This window comes from Crotalus tigris, unplaced genomic scaffold (assembly GCF_016545835.1).
Source record: "Crotalus tigris isolate CLP2741 ecotype Arizona unplaced genomic scaffold, ASM1654583v1 scf7180000018540.1288718, whole genome shotgun sequence".
Taxonomy (NCBI): domain Eukaryota; kingdom Metazoa; phylum Chordata; class Lepidosauria; order Squamata; family Viperidae; genus Crotalus; species Crotalus tigris.
Window position 1 is genome coordinate 981,294 of NW_024097064.1, and position 24,489 is coordinate 1,005,782.

The 24,489-nt window shown below is 38.1% G+C and overlaps 1 long non-coding RNA gene across 3 annotated transcripts in view; it reads left to right on the forward strand.

Moving 5' to 3' along the window:
- Positions 1 to 14,903: 14,903 nt before the first annotated feature.
- Positions 14,904 to 24,489, forward strand: part of LOC120312771 — a 55,479-nt gene continuing 45,893 nt past the window's right edge. The window contains exon 1 of one of the 3 annotated variants that reach the window (XR_005557961.1): positions 14,904 to 14,922. This is a non-coding gene — a long non-coding RNA (uncharacterized LOC120312771). Of the gene's footprint in view, positions 14,923 to 15,373; positions 15,814 to 24,489 lie in introns of those variants that run through there. The other 2 variants (XR_005557959.1, XR_005557960.1) reach the window with 2 other exon arrangements.

Below are 24,489 nucleotides of genomic sequence, written 5' to 3' on the forward strand. Positions count from 1 at the left end.
GGGAGGACCTTTGCACAAGTTCATCTGTTGCACCAGTTGCGACCCTACCTGGACCGGGAGGCTCTCCTTACAGTCACTCATGCCCTTGTCACCTCATACCTGGACTACTGCAACGCGCTCTACATGGGGCTACCCTTGAAAAGTATTCGGAGACTACAGTTGGTCCAGAATGCAGCCGCGCGAGTGATAGTGGGTGTTCCTCGGTAAACCCACGTTACACCTATCTTCCGTGAGCTGCACTGGTTGCCTATTGGTCTCCGGGTCCAATTCAAGGTATTGGTTATTACCTTTAAAGCTCTATATGGCTCAGGGCCAGGCTATTTGCGAGACCGCCTACTAGTTCCCTTCGTCCGATTAGATCCCACAGGCTGGGCCTCCTTCAGGTCCCGTCGGCCAAGCAGTGCCATTTGGTGGGGCCGTGGGGAGGGCTTTCTCTGTGATGGCGCCCATGTCTTGGAACCAGCTCCCCCCAGAGATTAGGACTGCTCCCACCCTGTTGGTTTTCCGCAATCTGCTTAAGACCTGGCTTTTCCAGCAGGCCTGGGGTTTATAAAATCTGACCCCTGGATGAATGTTATTGTATTGTTTGTTTTGTTAATGTTATATTGTGTTTTTATTGTTAGCTACCTGGAGTCCTGCGGGAGTGGAGCAGTCTATAAATTTAAATAAATAAATAAATAAATAAATAAATAAATAAATAAATAGAGATGAAATATAATTGGATTCTGACATGTTCATAAAGTCTGGACTCTCTAGATCAATGGCTCCCAATCTTTTCTATACCCTGCACCCCTAGAATGCTTCTGATATATTCTCACACTCCTTACAAAGGTTCAAAATAATGGCAATGAATTATGCATATATACTATAATTTTGAAAACTCAAGTTTTTGCACCCCTGGAATATCATCTTGCACCCCCAGGAAGTGCAAACAGACCCGGTTGGGAACCCCTACTCTAGATGTAATATTGCTAAGCTGAAATAATATTGCTACATAGCATCCTTTATTTCCAGTTGTGTAGTTGGGTTTAATATAACTTGTGATTCAACAAGATCCAAAGAGCTATACATTATAAATACACAGGGCTTCCCTCCACCAGTACCATTACAAGTTGGACTTTTTATTGCTTTTTTAATTCACATAACTATCTCTAGATTTACAAGATATAAAAACATTTTTTATTAAAAAGTTTTACAAAAATTACAAAATATACCCCAAACCCACCCCCTACCCCCTTCCCCCACTTCCCAGAGCTGAATACAGGGTAACAAATATAAGAATCATAATCTAACTAACATTAACCAACTATGTAGATAAACAAATATTATGCGCTTTAACTCCCTTTTAACACAGAGTAAACAATTTGCAAATAAACTTAATCATATAAACAAATTAAAATCCTAATTCATAAACAATACAATATAATAAAAATTCCACTATACTAAACTAATAATAATAATAATAATATAATAACAATAATATTCTAAAATTTATTCATAAAATAAATGGAACTTTTTAGTCCCATATTTATTCTGAATATAATCTATCCATCTTCTCCAAACCGAAATGTATCTTTCTTGTGAATAATCCTTAAAATAAGCAGAAATCTTAGCCATTTCTGCTAAATTTGACACTTTAAGCGTCCATTCTTCTATAGTAGGCAAACAATCCTTCTTCCAATATTGCCTACCAACAGCCTTGCTGCTGTTATTAAATTCAACATCAAATTAGTTTCCTTAACATCAAAATCTACAATAATACCCAACAAAAATAGTTGAGGAGTAAACTTTTATCTTTCTTTTAAAAATATTTTGAATGTTCCACCAAATTTTAATCCAAAAAGCTTTTATATTTCTACAAGTCCACCAAATATGAAAGTAAGTTACATCCAAACTACCACATCTCCAACATTTGAGCTGCAAGTTAGGATACATACAAGACAACTTTTGGGGATCCAAATGCCACCTATAAAACATTTTATAAAAATTTTCTCTCAAATTTTGAGCTTGAATAAATTTTACATTTCTAACCCAAATTGTCTCCCATGTGTCCAATAGAATCGGCTCTTGAATATTTTGTGCCCATTTTACCATACAATCTTTAACTCTGTTTCAGAATCCAATTCTATTAAGACATTATAAATTCTCTTTATGTGGACTCGAGTTTGATCTTTAATCAGTTTTACCAAATTCATGTCATCTAAAGTAATACCAACCTTTTGATCTAAACTCCATCTGACTAACAATTGATTATACTGAAACCAAGAATGTACAATATTTTCTTGCTTCAACTCAGCTAAAGATTTTAATTGCCAATCCTTCCCTACCAAACTAAGTAATTCCTTATAAGAAATCCTATCCAAATTCACTCCTCTAGATACCCCCTCTATCATGTGTCCGGGAATCCCCCAAATTGGAATTTTATAATTTAACCTATAATAATACTTCTTCCAGACACGTAATAAAGAGTTTCTTAAAATATGAGATTTAAAAACCTGATCTACTTTTTTATTATAAATTAAATATGCATGCCATCTGTATAATAAATCCCATCCCTCAAGAAAAAGTATATTTTTATTTGTTAAATTAAGCCAATCTCTAATCAGTGTTAAAGCCACCGCATCATAATACAATTTTAAATTAGGCGCCTTAAGTCCTCCTCTTTCCCGTGTATCTTGTATAGTCTTAAACTTAACTCTTGGTTTTTTCCCTGCCCAAATAAACTTGTTAATACTTCTGCCATTCCTCCAAGTTGGCATCTTTTTTCAAGATAGGTATCACTTGAAACAAAAAAAGAAACTTTGGAAGAACATTCATTTTAACCACTGAAATTCTCCCCAACAAAGATAACTGTAATTTTTTCCAATCATTTAAATCCTTTTGCACTTTTACCCATAATGTCTCATAATTATTTTTGTACAACTTAACATTAGAAGCTGTAAACTCCCAAATATTTAACCTTTTTCACTATTTCAAAACCTGTTAATTTAGCTAACATATCTTTTTCCTTCATAGACATATTTTTTGAAAGTATTTTAGTCTTATTATTATTTACCTTAAAACCAGAAACTTTCCCATACTGGGTTATGATTTCCACCAAATCCCTTACCGAATCTGTCGGTTGAGATAATGTCACAACCAAATCATAGGCAAAAGCTCTCAACCTATAATCATTCTGTTTTATTTTTATTCCCTTTATTGTAGTTGATTCACGAATTTTAATTAATAAAATCTCCATTGTTAAAACAATGGGGATAGTGGACATCCTTGTCTAGTACCCTTTTCAATTTTAAATGCATCTGTTAATCCTCCATTAATTATAATTTGTGCCGATTGCTGTTGGTATATAGCCTTAAGAGCATACAAAAATTTAACCCCAAAATTCATTTTCTCTACAACTCTCAATAAAAATTGCCAATTTAATTGATCAAAAGTTTTCTCCGCATCCAAAAATATCAAAGCTGCAGGGATTTGATTATTCTTATCCAAATACTCAATTAGGTTAACAATTTGTCTTACATTATATTTCATATACCTTCCAGTTAAGAATCCAGATTGATCACTATGGATCAATTGCTTCAAAACTTGCATTAACTGTTTGCCAATATTTTTGAAAAAATCTTATAATCTGTATTCAAAAGAGATATAGGTCTATAATTCTTAGGCTGGGTCAAATCTTGATCCTCCTTTGGGATCAATGATATGAAAGCCCTCCAAGATGGAGGTACCTCTGCTCTCAACAAAATACTATTAAAAAGTTCCTTCAGTGGTTCTATCATTTCTTCAGATAACATTTTGTAATAAATTGCTGTTAGTCCATCTGTACCAGGAGCCTTAGCAACCTTTAATTGTTTGATTGCCCAAATGATTTCCTCAGAAGTAATTAAACAATTCATCTCATCTTGTTGGTCGTTAGAAAGTCTAGGAAAGTGTGCTACCTGTAAATACTTTTCTATATCTAAAACTTGTGTACTTTCACTAGCATATAACTTTGAATAAAAATCTAAAAAACTCCTTTAAATCAGATTCTGTTGATATACCTCTTTACCTTTATAATCTATTTTCTCTATAATCCTTGACTTCTGTTACTTTCGTAATTGGTAAGCCAACCACCTACCGGGTTTATTTGCATTACAAAACATATTATGTTTCATGTACCGCAAATTAATTGCAATCTGGTCAGCCATTAACATATTAAATTGCTCCCTAAGCATAGTTATAGAAACCCTTAAACTATTATCCAATGGATTTAAAATAAGAGCCTTCTCTTTGAGTTTAATCTCTTCTTCTAACTCTATACATTTTTGCATCTGTTTATGCCTATTCGCATTGTTCATTTGAATCAAAACCCCTCTCATATACGCTTTACTAGCATCCCAAACCATTGGCATCGAAGTACCCTTATACATATTCAAAAGAAAAAATTCCTTCAAATATTCTCTACATTTCTGTACATTCCCCTCATATCTAAATAAATTTTCATTCAATCTCCAAGCCTTCTATTCACATCTCCAACAGATAACTCCAACCATACAGGATTATGATCAGACAATATTCTAGGGAAAATCTTAACATTCTTAACCCTAGAAAAAAAGTCATTAGTAATTAAGAAAAAATCAATTCTGGAATATGATTGATGCCTGTCCGAAAAAAAAGTAAAGACTCTTTCTTCAATATTCCATTCTTGCCAAATATCTCTAAGTTCCAAGTCGTCCTTCAAGTCAAAAAAGGCTTTGGGTAGTTTAGCATGAAACTAAACTACCCATAGAACCTTTCTTATCTTTACTTGAATCTAAAACACCATTCCAGTCACCCATCATAATAACAGATTTATAATCCAGTTGAATTAATTTCTGATGTATCAACTTGTAAAACTGTTTCTGTTGTTGATTAGGGGCATATAAGCCAATAATAAGATATCTCTTACCATTTAATAATAAATCAATAATAACATATCTTCCTTGTGAGTCAGAATCAATTAATTTTGGCAGTAAGTCTCTCCTCACATAGATAATTACTCCCTTTTTTCTGTGGAGCAGAGGCTATAAAATGTAATCCCAGCTGGGAATTAATCAAATACTTTTGGTCCTTTGAAGTAATATGAGTCTCTTGCAAACATACGACATCATTCTTGTGTTGTTTCAAATAATGAACTCAGGCACCACACAGGTTATGTAGAAAGGAAACACAGGGCCACTCACAAAGGACTCAAATGTTTATACACCAATGCACAGAGTATGAACAGCAAACAGGGTAAACTAGAAATTCAGGTTAATGAGGGCAGATACGATATTGTTGCCATTACGGAAACATGGTGGGATGAAACCCACACAATGGAACACACAGCTAGAGGGATTTAAATTATTTAAAAGAAACAGACCAAATAAAAGAGGAGATGGAATTGCTCTCTATATAAGAAATAACTACATCTCCACAGAAATAGAGCACAACAATGATAAAAACTGTCTTGAATGCATTTGGGTCAATATAAAAGGGGGGGGAAATGACATTGCCATAGGTGTATACTACAGACCACCCAACCAAACAGAGGAAATAGATGAACTTTTTGCTAGTCAGCTAACTAAGGTATGTAGGAAGCACATCACAATAGTAATGGGGGACTTTAACTACCCTGACATCAACTGGGAGACAAACTCCGCACCAAGTGGAAGATCAAACAGGTTCCTGGCAAACCTAGCAGACAACTTTGTCTCCCAAAAAGTAGAGAAGGGAACTAGGGGATTAGCCATTTTGCATCTAATTCTCACTAACAGAGATGAAATGATAGAAGGTGTTGAAGCCATAGGAACCCTGGGAGGAAGTGATCATGCAATATTAGAATTCAACATTATAGAAGCACAAGCAATAGAACACAGTCAAACTAGAGTCTTGGACTTCAAGAGAGCTAATTTCAATAAACTTAGAGGGGGCTTGGGAAGGATTCCATGGATGAGAATCCTCAAAGGGAAAACAACCCAAGAAGCTTGGGAAATTTTGAAAAATGAGATAATAAAAGCACAGTCTAGCACAATACCAACAAAGAGAAAAAACAACAGCTCTCAAAAGAAACCAGCATGGCTGCATAAAGAACTCTCTGACAAATTGAAAGATAAAAAGGACTAGTATAGAAAGTGGAAAGAGGGGAACATAACTAAGTCAGAATATCAGCAAATAGCCCGAGCCTGCAAAGATGAAGTGAAGAAAGCCAAGGCTCAAAATGAACTAAGGCTTGCGACCAAAGTCAAAAATAACAAAAAAGCTTCTTTCAACATGTAAAAAACAAGAAAAAAGTGAAGAAAATGATTGGTCCATTAGTGGGTGGAAGTGGCAAGAAGGTGACAAGCAACAGGGAGAAAGCAGAACTATTTAACTCATTTTTTGCATCTGTCTTTACACAAAGGGAAAAAACAGACCAACCTATCAAAAATAGTGCCATAAAAAACAAAACAGAAACACAAGTTAAGATAGGCAAGAAAATGGTTAGTGAGCACCTGTCCAGCCTAGATGAGTTCAAATCGCCAGGACCAGATGGATTACACCCCAGAGTTCTCAAGGAACTGGCAGATGTGATATCGGAGCCACTGAACTATATTTTTCAAAGATCCTGGAACACAGGGGAACTACCAGAGGACTGGAAAAGAGCTGATGTAGTTCCCATCCTCAAAAAAGGAAAAAAAATGGATCCAGGAAATTACAGACCTATCAGCCTGACCTCAATACCTGGGAAGATCCTGGAAAAGATAATCAAACAACGAATCAACGAACACCTAGAGGCAAACAAAGTCATTACTAAAAGCCAACATGGGTTTGTCAAAAATAGATCATGCCAGACAAATCTTATTGCATTCTTTGACCAAGTGACAAAATTAGTGGATCAGAGGAATGCTGTGGACATAATTTATTTGGACTTCAGTAAGGCATTTGTTAAAGTAGATCATAACCTACTACTTGATAAGATAGAAAAATGTGGGGAAGACAGAATCACCACCAGATGTATTCGTAGCTGGCTGACCGGCCGTACTCAGCGAGTGGTCCTCAATGGAACTGCATCTATATGGAGGAAAGTGTGTAGTGGGGTGCCCCAGGGCTCTGTTCTGGGCCCAGTACTCTTCAACATCTTCATCAACGATTTGGATGAAGGGATAGATGGGGAACTCATCAGATTTGCAGATGACACCAAGCTGGCAGGAATAGCCAACACTCCAGAAGACAGGCTTAAGATACAGAAGAATCTGGATAGACTTGAACACTGGGCACTAACTAACAAAATGAAATTCAATAGTGAAAAAAGCAAGGTTCTACATTTAGGTAAGAAAAACCAAATGCACAAGTACAGCATAGGTCGCACCATGCTCAATAGTAGTAACTGTGAGAGGGACCTCGGAGTCCTAGTATACAATCACCTAAATATGAGCCAGCAGTGTGCTGCAGCTGCCAAAAAGGCCAACACAGTGCTAGGCTGCATTAACAGAGGGATAGAATCAAGATCACGTGAAGTATTAATACCACTCTTCAATGCCTTGGTAAGGACACACTTGGAATACTGCATCCAGTTTTGGTCACCACGATGTAAAAAAAGATGTTGAGACTCTAGAAAGAGTACAGAGAAGAGCAACAAAGATGATTAGGGGACTGGAGGCTAAAACATATAAGGAACGGTTGCTAGAATTGGGTATGTCTAGTTTAACGAAGAGAAGGACAAGGGGAGAAATGATAGCAGTATTCCAATATCTCAGGGGTGCCATAAAGAAGAGGGAATTAAGCTATTTTCCAAAGCACCTGAAGGCAGGACAAGAAGCAACGGGTGGAAACTAATCAAGGAGAGAAGCAACCTAGAACTAAGGAGAAACTTCCTGACAGTGAGAACAATTAATCAGTGGAACAGCCTGCCTCCAGATGCAGTAAATGCTCCAACACTGGAAGTTTTTAAGAAGAGACTGGACAGCCATTTGTCCGAAATGGTGTAGGGTTTCCTGCCTGAGCAGGGGGTTGGACTAGATGACCTCCAAGGTCCCTTCCAACCTTACTACTATTACTATAATGAAATACTTTCTTTTCTGTGGTGAATTCAAACCATTAACATTCCATGTTAGAAACTTTGCCATCTTTAGTGGCATGAAGCCTCCGGAACACTGCTTGTAAGTCTGCCATCAAAGATCTCTTCGGTCTTGTTCCTCCCACTGGCTCTGAGGTAGTCGAATGCATTGTAGATCCAACATCCACTTTTTGTTGTTCTTTTTCTTTACGTCTATGAGCTGCACGAGTCATTCTCTGCTCCTTTGGATCATCTTTTATCTCCAAACACTGTTGCATAGATTCAACCTGCAAATCTCTTGGAACTGATGACATTGCTCCTTCAGCCAGCTGTTCTTCAAGGTTTTCTTCAATTCTCTTAGATCGTGGAGATGGTGGTGTACCTGCCTTCAATACGGAAGCATAAAAATCTCTTGCTTTAGAAAGTGTATTAAGTCTATAATGTATCTCGGCATAGTTCACCACAATTCCAACAGGTAAATCCCATCTGAACTGAACCTGACATTTTTTAAGGTCCTCAGCCAAAAAATCAAAGTCCTTTCTTTTTCTAAGACTTTTTGGAGGTATTTCTTTTAAAATTATAACATCCTGAGCTGCAATTTGAAATCTCTGCTTGTAAAAAGCCTGTATAATTTCATTACGAAGTAATCTTCTGGAAAAATAAATCACCACATCTCTTGGTAAATTTCTCTGTCTCGCAATCCATGAATTAACCCTAAATTTTTTTTTCTATCTCTCTCAAAATTTCTTCAGGATCACATCCCAAAATAGGAGCTAAATCTGCTGCAATTTCTTCTTTCAAATTCTCTTGCAAATTTGTATAAGGGTACTTCAGTGGCAATAGTGTGGGATGCTAGCAAAGCTTTTATGCGAGGAGTTTTGATTCAAATCAATAACGCCTACAGGTGTAAACAATTGCAGAAATGTAAAGAGCTGGAAGAGGAGATTAAATTGAAAGAGCATTAATTTTGAATCCTTTGGATAACAATTTAAAGGCCTCTATAAATATGCTTAAAGAACAATTTAATATGTTAATGGCCGATCAGGTTGCAACTAACCTGCGTTATATGAAACATAATATTTCTGTAATGCAAATAAGCCTGGGAGATGGTTGGCTTATCAATTACGGAAGAAACAGAGGTCTAGGATTATAGATAGAATAAATTATAAAGGTAAAGTGGTTTCTCAGCAAGAGCTGATTAATAAAACTTTTTTAGATTTTTATACAAAATTATATACTGGTGAAAAGATACAAAGTTTGCATATAGATAAGTATTTACAAGAAGCCCATTTTCCTAAGCTTACAAATGACCAACAAAATGAGATTAATGGCTTAATTACTTCAGAGGAAATTATTATGGCTATTAAACAATTAAAAGTCGGCAAAGCACCTGGTACAGATGGATTGAAAATTGCTCAAATATGTTCCAGATAACCTCAGGCAAAACCATCAGACACAGTTGGCTTATTGTTCCCATCCAAGACAGACTAAAATATATGAATTGTACAAATATGTGTACAAAACACATGAGGGGATGGAGAGAAAAAAAACCCTTTCATGTATGGAAAAAAATGAGAAGGTTCTGGAAGACTAAGGAATTATCCTAAAAAAGATTTTGACATGAAGTTAATTTAAGATAGTTCATGAATGTTCTTGTGTTCATACAATTCAGGAGCCTCATTCCCAACTCAAACTTCTACAAAATCACAGGTAACTGTAGTAGCAGCATTTAGGAAGTTTGTTTTAAAAATCTTAGATTTGTTTAGGGTCCAAGTCCTGAATCTAAGGGAGAGATGTATAATTAATTTTGATTCACCTGGAAGAGAAGCCTGAAGTTGACCTTCAAGGTTACAGTTGGCCAACTTCAGGAGTGTCTTCTCCCACTCAAGCTCTGTGCTTTTGCATTGTCTGCTGCAAAGAGTTTATCTTGTTCCCATCCAGAAAAGGGTGAGCAAAGAGTCAAATTTTCCTCTTGATTCTAGTAGGTGGTTAAGACACCACTCTAGAAACCAGAATTTAGTCTCGCCTTGAACATGAAATTCAGCTAGGTGAATGGAATGGAATGGAACAGAACAGAACCTTGGAGGTCTTCTAGTCCAACCCCCTGCTCAAGATGGAGAACCTATACCATTTCATATAGGTGGCTGTCTAGTGTCTTCTTAAAAATCTCGGGTGATGGACCGTCCACGATTTTTGAAGACAAGCTGTTCCACTGGTTGATTGTCCACCCTTTCAGGAAGTTTCTCTTTAATTCTCAGTTGTTTTTCTCTTTGGTCAGTCAACCATTGTTTCTTGTCCTGCCCTCTGGTGCGTTGGAAAATAATTTGACCCACTTGTCTTTGTGGCAGCCCCTCAAATACTGCAATACTGCTATCATGTCACCCCTATTTCTTCTTTTTTTAAAACTAGCCAAACCTGCAGCCAATCTTCATAGGTTTTAGTTTCCAGGCCTTTGATCATTGTGGTTGCTTTTCTCTGAACTTTTTCCAAAGTCTCAACATTTTTTTTGTAGTATGGTGAACAAAATTGGTTGCAGTATTCCAGGCGTAGTCTTACTAGGGCTTTATAAAGTGATACTAATACTTCATGTGATCTTGATTTTATCTCTCTGTTTATACAGCCTAGGATTGTATTCGCTTTTTTTGTCTGCTGCTGCACACTGCTGGCTCATAGTCAATGAATCATCCAGTTGATCACCTAATCTGTACTTATAGCTTTGATTTTTCCTGCCTAAATGTAAAACTTTGCTTTTCTCCACATTAAAATTCGTTTTGTTGAATAGGACACTTTGTTCAAGTCTGTCAAGATCTTTTTGGATTCTGACATCTTCTGGGGTGTTGGCTATTCGTGCCAGTTTAGCGTCAACTGCAAATCTGATGAGTTCCCAATCTATTGCCTCATCTAAGTCATTTATGAAGATATTGAAGAGTATTGGGCCTTGTGGTACCCCATTGCTTACTTCTCTCCATATAGATGTAGTGGATGTAGTACCACTGAGGACTACTTGTTGAGTATGGTTTGTCAGCCAGCTACAATCTATCTGGTGGTGATGTTGTCTATCCCAGGGCTTTTCATCCTTTTTACCGATTGTACCACTTTTAGGATATGACAATATTTGAGTACCACCTAGCAAGGTGTCAAAAACTTGATGACCAAAAAAAAAAAAACCTGTTCAAAGTTGCAATTGCACTGAAATGACTTATGACAATTTTTTGCACTTATGACCATTGCAGCATGCCCAGGGTCATGTGATTTATATTTGGATGCTTGGCAACTGATTCATATTTATAATGGTCACAGTGTTCCAGGGTCATGTGATCCCCTTTTGCATACCTTTTGACAAGCAAAGTCAGTAGCAGAGCTGCTGGTGGCCAAGTGCTAAGGCAGGACTTCCTTTCCTCCCTCCCTTCCCTGCCTCCCCTTTTCTCATTCCCATCTCCTTCTGAAGGATGAATTTGAACCCTCCCATATTTTCCCTCTTCCATATATTGATCAAACAGGGAAAAGCCTCCAGAGACAGAAAAGACAAGCTGCTGAGTGAACTAGCTTAAAAAGGCACATTCCCCTCTAAGAATTAGCTACTGGCTAGAAAGGAAAGAGTGCAGCCGGCACTTAAGGAAGAAAAAAAAATGTAAGTGCTGGCTACGGGCTAAGGCAACCTCCCCAAATGGCTCTATTCATAAGTAAAAAAATGCTACAGGCAAAATCCATTCAGGAGAAAAATACTTCAAAATCCCTTGCAGCAAAACTTACAGCTAACAGCAGAACAATAGAAGCTAACATGAGACATCAGCTATCAGCCAAATAGAAATTGCCAAACACTCCTTAAGAACATAAAGCCCTCATTGCACAAATCCCAGAACGTCAAAGTCACAAAAGTACATAAGAATCCTTCCAATCTCCATCTCCTTCCCTCCTCCATACCTCACCTCCAGCCATTGCTGCCTTTTTAATTCCTCTTGGAGGGTGACCCCTCCCCCGCTGCATTTCTTGCCGGTTTGCTGCCACAGGTGGCTGCCACAGCAGTTGTAGATTGGCTCATGGCCAGCCTGCTTGATCTACCCTCCCCCACCCTCCCCCTTCGTGCAGCTGACTGCCTCCTCCCAAGGCTGCTGCTTTTTTGTCTCTCTCCCTCTCCTGCCCAAACTGCCTCCTTTTATAGGCTCTCCTGTCTCCCCCTCTTACTTCTTTCTCATGGGGGAGGGTGAGCCAGAAGTGAGCCTGGGGCCTTTGCAGCTCCAGAGGACTCTCTCACTGTAAGTCCTTGCCTGTGCTGGCTCTTTCCCTCCCCCACTACACTTGGCTAGGCAGGGCTGTGTACCACCTGCCACTCATTAATGTACCATAAATGATAACGCATACCACCGGGTGAAAAGCCCTGGTCTATCCCACCTTTTTCTAGCTTACTAAGCAGCAGGTCATGGTGCCTTACCGAACTCTAAGTATACTATGTCCACAATGTTTCACTGGTCTACTAATTTAGTCACTTTATCAAAGAATGAAATAAGATTGGTTTGGCATGATCTGTTTTTAAGAAACCCATGCTGGCTACCAGTTATAACTTTGTTTGCTTCTAGTTGTTCGCAGATCTATTTGTTAATTATCTTTTCCAGGATCTTCCCAATTATTGATGTTAGACTGATTGGTCTGTAGTTTCCTGGACCCATTTTTTTTCTCTCTTGAAGATGGGAACCACATCAACCCTTTAACAATCCTCAGATTCTTCCCCGGTGCTCCAGGATTTTTGAAAGATATGGTACAGAGGTTCTGAGATAACATCTGCCAGCTCCTTCAGAACTCTGGGATGTAATCTGTTGGGACCTGGTGATTTATATTCGTCAAAGTTGGATAGATGTTCTCTTACCAGTTTCTTGCTTATTTTAATTTTTGTTTCTAGTTTGTCTTTTGCAGTAGTTTTTTTTATATGTTGGGCTATAATTTCTTTTTGTGTGAAGACTGATGCAAAGAATGAATTAAATAGCTCTATTTTCTCCGTACTGCCTGTTACTTCCTTACCATCTTCTCTCTTTAGTGGACCTACAGTTTCCTTGACCTTTTCCTTGTTATTAATATGTTGAAAGAAACTTTTTTTATCGTCCTTGATTTCTGTTGCAAATCTTTGTTCATTCTGAGCCTTTTCTTTCCTGACTTCATCTTTTCATGTTCTGGCTGTCTGCTGATAATCAGCCTCTTTCCATTTTTTGTACTTGTCCTTTTTGACTTTCAGTTTGTTAGAGAGATCTTTGTGCAGCCATGCTGGTTTCTTCTTGAATTTCTTGTTTTTCTATTTTAGTGGTATGTTATGGACTGGCCTCTCATGCTTCCTGAATTGTTTTCCCCTTTAGGATTTTTCTCCATGTAATCTTTCCTAGGTTTTTTCTGAGTTTGTTAAAATCAGATCTTTTGAAATGTAAGATACTGGTTGGACTATTGTCTATTGCTTGTGTTTACATTATACTGAATTTCAGTATGACATGGTCACTTTCACCCAAGGTTCTGGCAACTTCAACTCCCTTTATCATTTTTTCCCTATTATTAATATTATGTGCTCCTGGCTACTTTCCTTCGTGACCAGAGGCAAGCTCGCCTGACCAATAACCAGCCAAGACACAGTGAAGGCCTTTTATTTCATTTATTGCAATAAGCGGGGAGAGAAGCTATCAAAGCTTGGTTCTCTCCAAAGTTTTAACCCAAAATATCTCCTTCTTTTATTCATCAGTATCACTGGCCGCTACATCCCTCCTCTTTCCCCATTGGCTGAGGTAGTATGAGGTTACACTCTTTCCGACCGCCTATACACATTTCCTGATAACATATTAAATTATATTCACATATACAATAAGAATAAGAAAAATTAGACATTTAAATGGTTATTTTAAACTCAGTAGATATTTATGTCCCCATTTTAAACAATAAGTTCTTTTCCTGCTTTTCGATTCAGTGTGCCTATTCAGCTTATTTTCCTATTCTCCAGCCTGCCTTTTCCTGGCTAACCATTTCCTTTTACAACTATATACAGTAGATGTTTATGGCTTCTCTTCTTCCTTTCTCAGACCCAACTATTTTTGCCTACATATTTCCTTTACGTCCTTTTTTGTTAACCTTTCCTCTTTCCCACCATAGCTTCTCTACTCAGTATATTTCCACTGCAGCAAATTCAATTTTAAATTTCTCTTTCAATATTAAATTTTGAAATCTTTCATTTACTTCTATCAAATCCCCCCTTTTGATTTTTATTACACTGAAAGGTCTTCATTATCATACTTAGAAAATCTTATAACCATTAACTGTATAACTTCTTCTTTTTGAGGCAAGTTAGCCCAGAGAAAGAAATATTAAAAAGGGCAGAAAAATATATTTTTCCTCAAAAGGACTTTTTAAAACCAAACCTGGCCCCAAATCTATCTCTCTGCCCCAAGCAAAACTTTAGCCCCATACAAATGCAGATGTAAAACCATCAGAAAATTGAAGCCAGAACAATCAAGAAGACAAAAGAGAAGATCTGCATACCCCATGCAAACTCTAGGAGTCATTAGTCCCATCACCTGGGAAGCAGGATATGATAATAGGATTAAATCACAGATATCAAGGCTAGACAAACATTCAGAAACAGCCTCAAGGTTCATGCCACAGGAACAGGAAACTATTCCAAACAAAAAGCTAGAGGGGGTATAAAAACCTACTACACCATGTGCTCATCTCTTCTCTCCTCTGCTCTTTCCTGAAGAACCATCTTTCTGCAATAAACTGTAACCTTCTTCCCAAAATAGTCGCCATGTTTGCTTATTTATTCCCAGCTTGGATGAACCAGGATGAAGACTTTACTTCTAACAATTTGGCACCCCGAGATGGGACTCCAAGCTAACCTCTCCAATGGACTGAGATTGGTAAGACCCATCTTGCCGGCAGCAGACCCCCTTGTGTCTGTGGAGAGGTTTCCCAGGCCTTGCCCATGTGGAACTAGGGTAGTAAAGGGAGTTTTGAGAATTTGAGCTCAAGGGCTGCTTTGGAAAGAAGGTGAAGGTGAGTACCTCTAAATTTTAAGTTTAAAGCCCAGGGGAACAAAGAAATGTGTGTATTTCTGTTTGTGTGAGTGAGAAGACATTTTTTTCCCAATCACAGTTGGATTTTGCTGCTTCTGGTCTTTCCTAGCCGCAGAAAGGATCTGTTTAATTGGCAGAACCTGGAAAGCATGGGGGTTTGGCCAGAGCACAGGACCTTTTGTTAGGGAAAAGGGAGAGGCTGTGTGAAAATGAAATGGAATGAGTGAATGAATTGGATTTGGGCAACTAGCTGGTAAGGCCCTGTAAGCAAAGCAAAGTTAGGAAATTAAGCCTCAAGAAGGGAGTGGCCACGTACCTTCAAGAGCAAGTGGAGGTGCCCACGGACATTAGAGGCGTCCATAAACAGTGGCGTGAAGCTGGCCGGTTGAAGAGTAGCCCATACCTTCTAACGAGGAAACCGGAAGTGTCTCTGCAGACCCCTTTTTGGTCTGAAAACGCGGCAGGATCCCTCAGAGGAGCTGTCCCACGAACTCTGTGAGGGATCCAGAGTGCTCCATGAGTCCCATTTTTACCGGACTCACAAAGAATCATGGTGGAAGGAAAGAAGTCTCAAAAGGAGGCTTTGACTGTGTAGTGCCCTTTAGCTTCAAGGGAAATCCCGTCATATAAGAATGGGAGGTTCCAATTCAAGGGCTGAGATAGGTTTCCCAGTTGAAAGCTTGCTCGAAGCCTGAGACAGGAATCAGCTTCCTGTCCAGCTGGAATGAAAAAGAGGTAGGTAAAGAAACTATATGGGGAAAAAAAATTATTAGACTTTGCTCAGGGCTTTGCTGGGAAACCAATTTGGCTAAATAAAGGTACTTAAAAGGGAAAATAAGAAATAGTGATTCATTCTCTCTCTCTCTCTCTCTCTCTCTCTCTCTCTCTTCTCTATGCAACCATATGGTATGTTTAAAATGTGTGCCTTCCCTAACTTGAGCTATCTGAAATTTATGGTGGGAATGACTAGGATGTGTAAAACTAAGACTTGTTTCCTTTTCTGTTCTCTTGTCTTTGTGTATATATGTTTGTCAAAGTCTGTGTGTGAGAAGTAAATGTGACTGTTAACTGTTTCAAATCCAAGGAAAAAGAATTTTAAATTCTGCTAGAAATTCTGCTTAAAATAAGCCACAAAAAGGAAATACCTCACTCTGTTTGTCTGGCCAACAGAGTGAAGAAAAAAAAATTGTGTTTGTTTGTTTGTCTTCCTCTTTCTCTCTGTGTCCTCTTAAGAACAGCCTTAAGTTAGCAGGAGGGAATGTTTTAAGTTCATCTGCTAGAACAGTGGTTCTTAACCTTTCTAATGCCGCTACCCCATAATACAGTTCCCCATGTTGTGGTGACCCCCAACCACTTATACATCACCGGGTGCCAGGGGCATGGCCAAAGAAAAGGGGGAAAAATGGCGGACAGCCTTGTTTGGTGACCCCCGTGAAATGGTCGTTCGACCCCAAATGGGGTCCCGACCCACAGGTTGAGAACCACTGTGCTAGAAAGATTTCACTCTTGCATTTAATAATATATAATAAAGTTGGAAGGGACCCTGGAGGTCATCTAGCCCAACCCCCTGCTCAGGCAAGAAACCCTATACAAACTTTATCAAATGCCTTACTGAAGTCCAAGAAAATTATATTCACAGCATTCCTCTACCTCACTAATTTTGTAACTGGGTCAAAGAATGCAGTAAGATTTGTCTAGCATGATCTGTTTAACAAACCCATGTTGGCTTTTAGTAATGACTTTGTTTGCCTCTAGGTGCTTGCTGATTATCTTTTCCAGAATCTTCCCAGGTATTGAGGTCAGGCTGATAGGTCTGTTGTTTCCTAGATCTATTTTTATTTTTATTTTTGAAGAAGGGAACTACATCAGCTCTTTCCCAGTCCTCTGGTAGTTCCCTAGTGCTCCAGGGTCTTTGATAAATATAGTTCAGTGGTTCTGAGATCACATCTGCCAGTTCCTTGAGAGCTTTGGGGTGTAATCCATGTGGTCTTGGTGATTTGAACTCTTCTAGGCTGGATAAGTGCTCACTTACCATTTTCTTGCCTATCTTGTGTTTCTAATCTTTTTTTTTATGGTACCATTTTTGATAAGTTGGACTGTTTGCTTTTTTATTATTTTTGACTGTGGTCACAAGCCTTAGTTCATTTTGAGCCTTAGCTTTCTTCACCTCATCTTTGCAGGTTCAGACTATTTGCTAATCTGCTGTAGTTATGTGCCCCTCCTTCCACTTTTATATTGATTCAAATGCATTCAAGACAGTTTCCATCATTGTTGTGCCCTAATTCTGTAGATATGTAGTTATTTTTTATATAAAGAAACTCTGCCTCCTCTTTTATTTGGTCTGTTTCTTTTAAACCAGTGTTTTTCAACCTTGACAATTTTAAGGCATGTGGACTTCAACTCCCAGAATTCCACAGCCAGCATTGCTGGCTGTGGAATTCTGGGAGTTGAAGTCCATGGGCCTTAAAATTGTCAAGGTTGAGAAACACTGTTTTAAACAATTGAAATCCCTCTAGCTCAGTGGTTCTCAACCTTTTTAATGCCGCGACCCCCCAACCGGTCGTAAGTCAAGGACTACTCAACCAGTCGTAAATCGAGGACTACTCAACTGGTGCAGCACCATTTGCAGAATGGGACTTTTGGCGGGCTCAGCAGGGCAGAAACAGCCTGGACAATTTCTATTGGCTTTTGAAAGCCAATAGAATTAGACTCTATTCAAGAGAGTCTATTCTATTGGCTTTCAAAAGCCAATAGAATAAAAGGGAGTAGCACAGCTAAGGAAAAGGGGGAAAAAAATGGTGGACTGCGTTGTTTGGCGACCCCCATGAAATGGTCGTTCGACCCCAAATGGGGTCCTGACCCACAGGTTGAGAACCACTGCTCTAGCTGAGTATTCCATTTGTGGGTTTTATCCCACCATGTTTCTATAATGACAACTATATTGTATTTGCCCTCATTCTTTATGACTGACACCTATGTGTTAGTCCACTTTGTGTGACACTCACTATTAGAAGCTTGATGTTGCTTGATATCAAGGTTGATATTCTTGTCCACACACATCTATGTTACTTGCACTGCTAACCCTGTAATTTTTTTGATCTCAATTAATTCACTGTCCCTTGTTTAGTTTAAATATTCCTCCAGAAAATCTGTGAGTTTATTGCCAGGTAACTCAGTCCCTTTCTTTGATGGATTTAAACCATTTCTTTTGTACATTGTTTCATTGGAATACCATTTCAAGGTTTCCAAAATTGTCATTTCTGATTATTATTATTTTTTTTTTGGTCAGCGTCTGTTGTTGGGTTAATTTCCTTCTCAATTCTGTCTAAAAGGTGTTAATTTTTGTTCCAGGGGGAATCCAGTGTTAAATTATTTTATTGGAGTGAGGAGGGGGTGTCCTGCCTGCTGGGTTCCTGCCCCAAGCTCTGGAAAATCATTCTGCAATGTGTTATAAATGAGTTTGTGTCCTAAATGGGTTTTATCTGTCTATCCTTTTCCTGAAAAATGTGTGTCTATCTACAAGAGCCTTTTGAAGCTCAAGTCTGCTTGTGTGGGGAAATAATTTTCCTAAGTTACTTTTCATATCCTATCACTTATTGTTGAAGCTACTATGAAACTTTTCTTATCCCAAATATATAAGCATTTCTCAATCTCTAAAATGACGTGGTCTATGTTAGAATAAATGTTCTCCTACCCTTGGCAAGTTGCACATATTAAAATATTAGGCTTTTAAAATTATTTGGAGTTTTCAGCATTCTCAAGCTGCCTAGCATTTTTTTCCCTCTTCCTTTCATGTTGCAAGTTCTTGTCCTTAATATGTTGCAAATGGTCAAATTCAAAGGTGAAACATTTCATTTTGTTTTTCCCCATTTGTCTATCTGTTTCTTTAATAACTGCAGTGTTGGGAAACCAATTAGTTAACCAACCCCAATCACTCCACATATTTTCATACTTTTGTTCAGGAGCTTTAGCCACTTTCCTGATTCCTTTTGCAATATCCATTCTGCTTCATGATTGTCATCTACCTTTAAATCCCAGAATTATTTTTTTTTTACCTTTATTTCCCAGGCTGTTCTGGTGTGTTGTCTTTAGTAATATTAGAAGTAGAATCCACCCCTCAAGATTATTACACAGTATTTCACACCCACAAATTGATCCACAATTTCAACAATAATAACAGACACAGCAATCACAGTGACAATAACAAAAGATATACATTTATCACCTAATTCTTACAATGTACAATTCTACGTTTTCAGTTTCTAATGGTATGACTTCTGTTTTAGTTATTCATTTTATCTGTAACAAACAACTTTTATTTCTCTGATGAGTCACCACTAACATCTTTGTTCTTCATCTAGAGTCACTTGAAATTCTAAAAGAGATATTCAAAATAGGTAGGGGTTCCTGGTCCACTACCCATTCAAGTCCTTTTAAACGTGGCTTTCTGTCCTTGTTCTGGAATAAACGTCCATCCTCTTTCAGGTCCAGTTACCACCTTTGCTCGTGTGTAGTGAGTTCAACTCTTCTCAGCCCTCCGGACAGCAGATTTAATATAAGGAACTTCCCTTCTTTGGTTGTAGAAGTTCCTCCTTCCATTTACGTATCAGCACCCAATGTCCCGGCTGGATCTTATGGACTGGAAATTCCAAAGGAGTTGTTTGCGCCACCAAGCCTTCCTGTCAAACAGAAGACAGAGACCCCAGTACTTGTTCTACATTTAGCTATTTGTCTCCCTCCTTTGGGAGCCTTAATCCTTTATTAACCCTTTTACATATCAAACATCCCTCTGTAGCCTTTTGGGCTATCTCATAAATTCCAAGGGTAGCATGGAATTTCAAATACATTTCTACCTATGCTTTAATTCCCCAATGTTTCCCCTCATATAGTTTTTGGATCACCATTCTTACAGTACCTTGTGATAACCACAGAATCCCCTTAAAACCATTTTTGTTGTTTGGTAATTATAAATCTACTGTAGCCTCAATCCTTTTACTATCTATTTTCCTTTCCCCTTCAACTATAATATATTCTAGATATTTTACCTCCTTTCATACCAATTGGGCTTTATTTGCTAAACACCCTCAATCCTTTCTTCTGCCAAAAAGTTGCTTTCCCATTTCTTTATAATTCCCAGAATAAGATCTTACAAAACTGGGAAGCTACATAAAAATGTATTTGCTTCCACAGCTTAAAAGTGGAGGAAAGAAACGAAAGAAAAAAAATCATTTGTCCTGTATCAGATAGATTATACTTGTCCATGGAAGCTCTATCAAAAATTGTCACATTTTTCTTTCTTCTCCCCCTTTCACCCTGATTAGATACTATGTTACAAAAATATAACTCAATAAACTTATTGTAAATAACACATTCAGGATTTTAAAAGGTAAAGCACATAGGCTCACCAATTGGCATTGGGCCAACATTTCTGGAATGCCTTTTGTCTCAGGCAAATAACATTCAAATCACTCTTGTGGCAGCACATCAAAGAACACCAGGATAGCTAAGAAGACAAAAGATTGTCTCCTCCTTCCCCCACTCACTAAACCAGACAGAGTAAAAATTTATACAAAACCTTTGCTTGAAACAGCCCTCAGGAGGAAAATTGCCATAACATTTACAGAAGTGGCTTGCCAAAACCTCCCTCCTAGGGCTGAACAAAAATAAACCAGCCCCAAAACATTCAGCCAACCCTCATGGCTAAAGCAGGATTTGAACTCAAATCCAGCCTTGCAGCCTGTGGCTATAACCCTGAAACCAAATTGGTTTTCTATAAAGATTTCCCTCCCCCTCCTTGGCTCCAAGGAAAAGGAAAACAAATTGGACACACACAGTATGTAATTAATCATCTTTTTTTTTTGCAGTAGCAAGGAGTCCCAAAGACACATATTTATCAGATGTTAAATAAAACATCATAAAATTTTTCCCTTGACAAAAATACCCTCAAATGCATTATTAAGGATAAATCCAAACTAAAATGCAAAGGAAGATCACTGAAACATGCCACACATACAAAAACAATATCAGAGTTGGATGGGACATTAGAGGTCCTCTAGTCCAACCCCTTACTGAAATAGGAAACTCTATCCATTTCAGACCCTATCAATTTCTAACCTCCTCCCCAAAACCTCCAATAATGAAGCATCCACAGTTTCTGGAGACAATTATCCCACATTAATTATTCTTACAATCAGGAAATTTTACCCAATTTCTGTTCTTAAAACAAACAAACAAACAAACAAACAAACAAACAAACAAACATGCAGACAGAAACTGCCTCCCTCCACTTTTTTTTTCCTTCTTCTTTTCTGCATCTCTTACTTTTCCAAGACAGAAATTCTTGGGTTAAAAAAGTAATAAACTAAACACGTTTAAAATGATTGCTCAAAAATTTCACCCCCCTTCAATAGCCCTTCCACCATGGGCTTTAAACCCATTCTTCCTTCCAATGTAATGTTATACTGTATCTGGAGAATTACTTCACCAGGGTTCTTTAAAGTCACCTTTAAAAGATCCATGGGTAGCCTTCTTCTATTGCCCTCTTGGGCCCATATAAGAGGGTCCACTTTTCCTTGAGCTTCCTCACTCAAGGTCATAATATTTACAATTATTTCTCTTTCATTCTCCATAATAACAACCCCCAATTTACCAATTAAGTACCCCCTGGCCAAATTGCAGCTCCCTTTAACCAATACAAAGTTCAGGTCCTTTTACTACTGTCTGGCCATAGCAGATTTAAATATTGTTGCTTCTACTACATGTCCATAATTGCCTGATCCTTAATCTTCCCTTTCCCAATTTGCATTCCTGAAGATATATAGTTCAGGGTAAATCTGGTTGCTCCAGAATCCACCGAGTATACCCTTTCCTCCTCCAGGGATCCAACCTTTAAGGTTTATCAGGGGTTCTTAAAAAGCTGAACCAGATTAGTCCCCTGGCACCCCTAATCCTCAAAATTCACCAAATTTGCTAGTTCTCCCCCCTCCTTCCTCTTAAGGCATTCATTTTCCCAGTGTCCTTCCTCCTTACAAAAGGCACATTTATTTATTTATTTAGGGACTGGGAAAAAAAAATTCTCCTAGGGATTTATATCCCCTGGTGCCAACTGGCTGTCCTCACCCCCAGCCTGCCTTACTGATTTCCTGATTACTCTTCCACATCCTCTTTACTGGCCTGTTTGCAATAATTCAGCTATGATTTTTATCTTACCATATATTCCGGTGTATAAGACGAGGATTTAACCCTTTCGCAAGGGTTAAAATCGGCGCCGAAGTCAGGGGTCGTCTTATACGCCGAGTCGTCTTATACGCCAGAAATACTGGTAGTTTCCAGCGTATAAGATGACTTTCTAGGCATGCGACTCGGCGCTATAGATGGGGGTCGTCTTATACGCCGGGTCGCCTTATACGCTGGTATCTTATGGTATCTTACAGTTTATCTATCTCCTCTTCTCTCTTAGCATATACTTTCTGAGCCTCTTTTACCGCTAATAAATCTTCTATTGTTTTAGTTTTCCATGTGCCTAATTTCTGCATTTGTACCCTAATACCTTCCCATGCTTTCCATTGGTCCTAAAAACATTTCTAACCTGTTTTCCTACTTCAACAGGATCTTCTATTAGTTTGGGCAATTCTTTCTTAGATTGCCTGATTTCAAAAGCTGTTAGGGGGGACAATTTTTTTCTCTTGGAGAGGGGTTTCCCCTCTCTTGTCACCTTCCAAACTATAGGAACCTCAAGAAATACATAGCTTTCTACTTAACTCTTTCACACAAAATAGCAGAACAGAATTCTCGCCTTTCATCCTGGCCAGGCATAAAACTTCACACAGCTCCTTTCTTTTTCTCTCTCTCCGTCTCTTCCATCTGATTATTTCCATTCTTTTAACACCTTCTATTGTCCTTCTAATTACTAAGAAACTAGCCTTCTTCACCCTTTCTTGCTTTTACACAAAATTCCAAATGCTTCACCCCAGGCAAAACAATCATTCTTATTTTAAAGGAACTTTTTCAAAGCCAGTGAGCTCCATTTCCCAAATTTCCTTTTGGAATAAGACCTTGTTATTTTGTATATTACTGTTAGACCTCCCCCAGGTCTTTAGAAATGAGTCAATATAAACACACAAACATACAGACCATTAAACATCATTTCCACTTTAAATTTCCACTTTTACTCTTTTGGGGCAACTTGTAGCTTGTATGACATGGTCACTTTCACCCAAGGTTCTGGCAACTTCAACTCCCTCTATCATTTTTTCCCTATTAGTTATGCTATGTACTTCTGGCTACTTTCCTTCATGACCAGAGGCAAGCTCGCCTGACCAATAACCAGCCAAGACACAGTGAAGGCCTTTTGTTTCATTTATTGCAAAAAGTGGGGAGAGAAGCTATCAAAGCTTGGTTCTCTCCAAAGTTTTAACCCAAAATATCTCCTTCTTTTATTCATCCCTATCACTGGCCGCTACATCCCTCCTCTTTCCCCATTGGCTGAGGTAGTATGAGGTTACACTCTTTCCGACCGCCTATACACATTTCCTGATAACATATTAAATCATATTCACATATACAATAAGAATAAGAAAAATTAGACATTTAAATGATTATTTTAAACTCAGTAGATATTTATGTCCCCGTTTTAAACAATAAGTTCTTTTCCTGCTTTTCAATTCAGTGTGCCTATTCAGCTTATTTTCCTATTCTCCAACCTGTCTTTTCCTGGCTAGCCATTTCCTTTTACAACTATATACAGTAGATGTTTATGGCTTCTCTTCTTCCTTTCTCAGACCCAACTATTTTTGCCTACATATTTCCTTTACGTCCTTTTTTTGTTAACCTTTCCTCTTTCCCACCATAGCTTCTCTACTCAGTATATTTCCACTGCAGCAAATTCAATTTTAAATTTCTCTTTCAATATTAAATTTTGAAATCTTTCATTTACTTCTGTCAGTAAGAATTAGGTCCAGTATAGTTTTACTTCTATTTCCCTCCTCCACCTTTTGGATGATAAAATTGTTGGGTAGGTTGGTTAGGAATCTGTTTGATCTCTCATTCGCTGCAGAGTTTGTTTCCCAGTTGGAGGAGTTGAAGTCTCCCATTACTACTGAGGTATGCTTCCTACATACGTTTATTAACTGGTTGGCAAAGAGTTCATCTATTTCTTCTGATTGGTTGGGTAGCCTATAATATACACCTATAGCAATGTCACTTTTTTTCCCTTTTATATTGACCCATTTACATTCTGGAGAGGTTTTATCTTTGATCATGTGCATTTCTGTAGGTATGTAGTGTTCTCTTACATATATTGCAACTCCATTTCCTCCTTTTGTTGATCTGTTTCTTTTGAACAATTTGTATCCATCAGTACATTCCAGTCATGGGTTTCATCCCACCAGGTTTCTGTAATGCCAACTATAC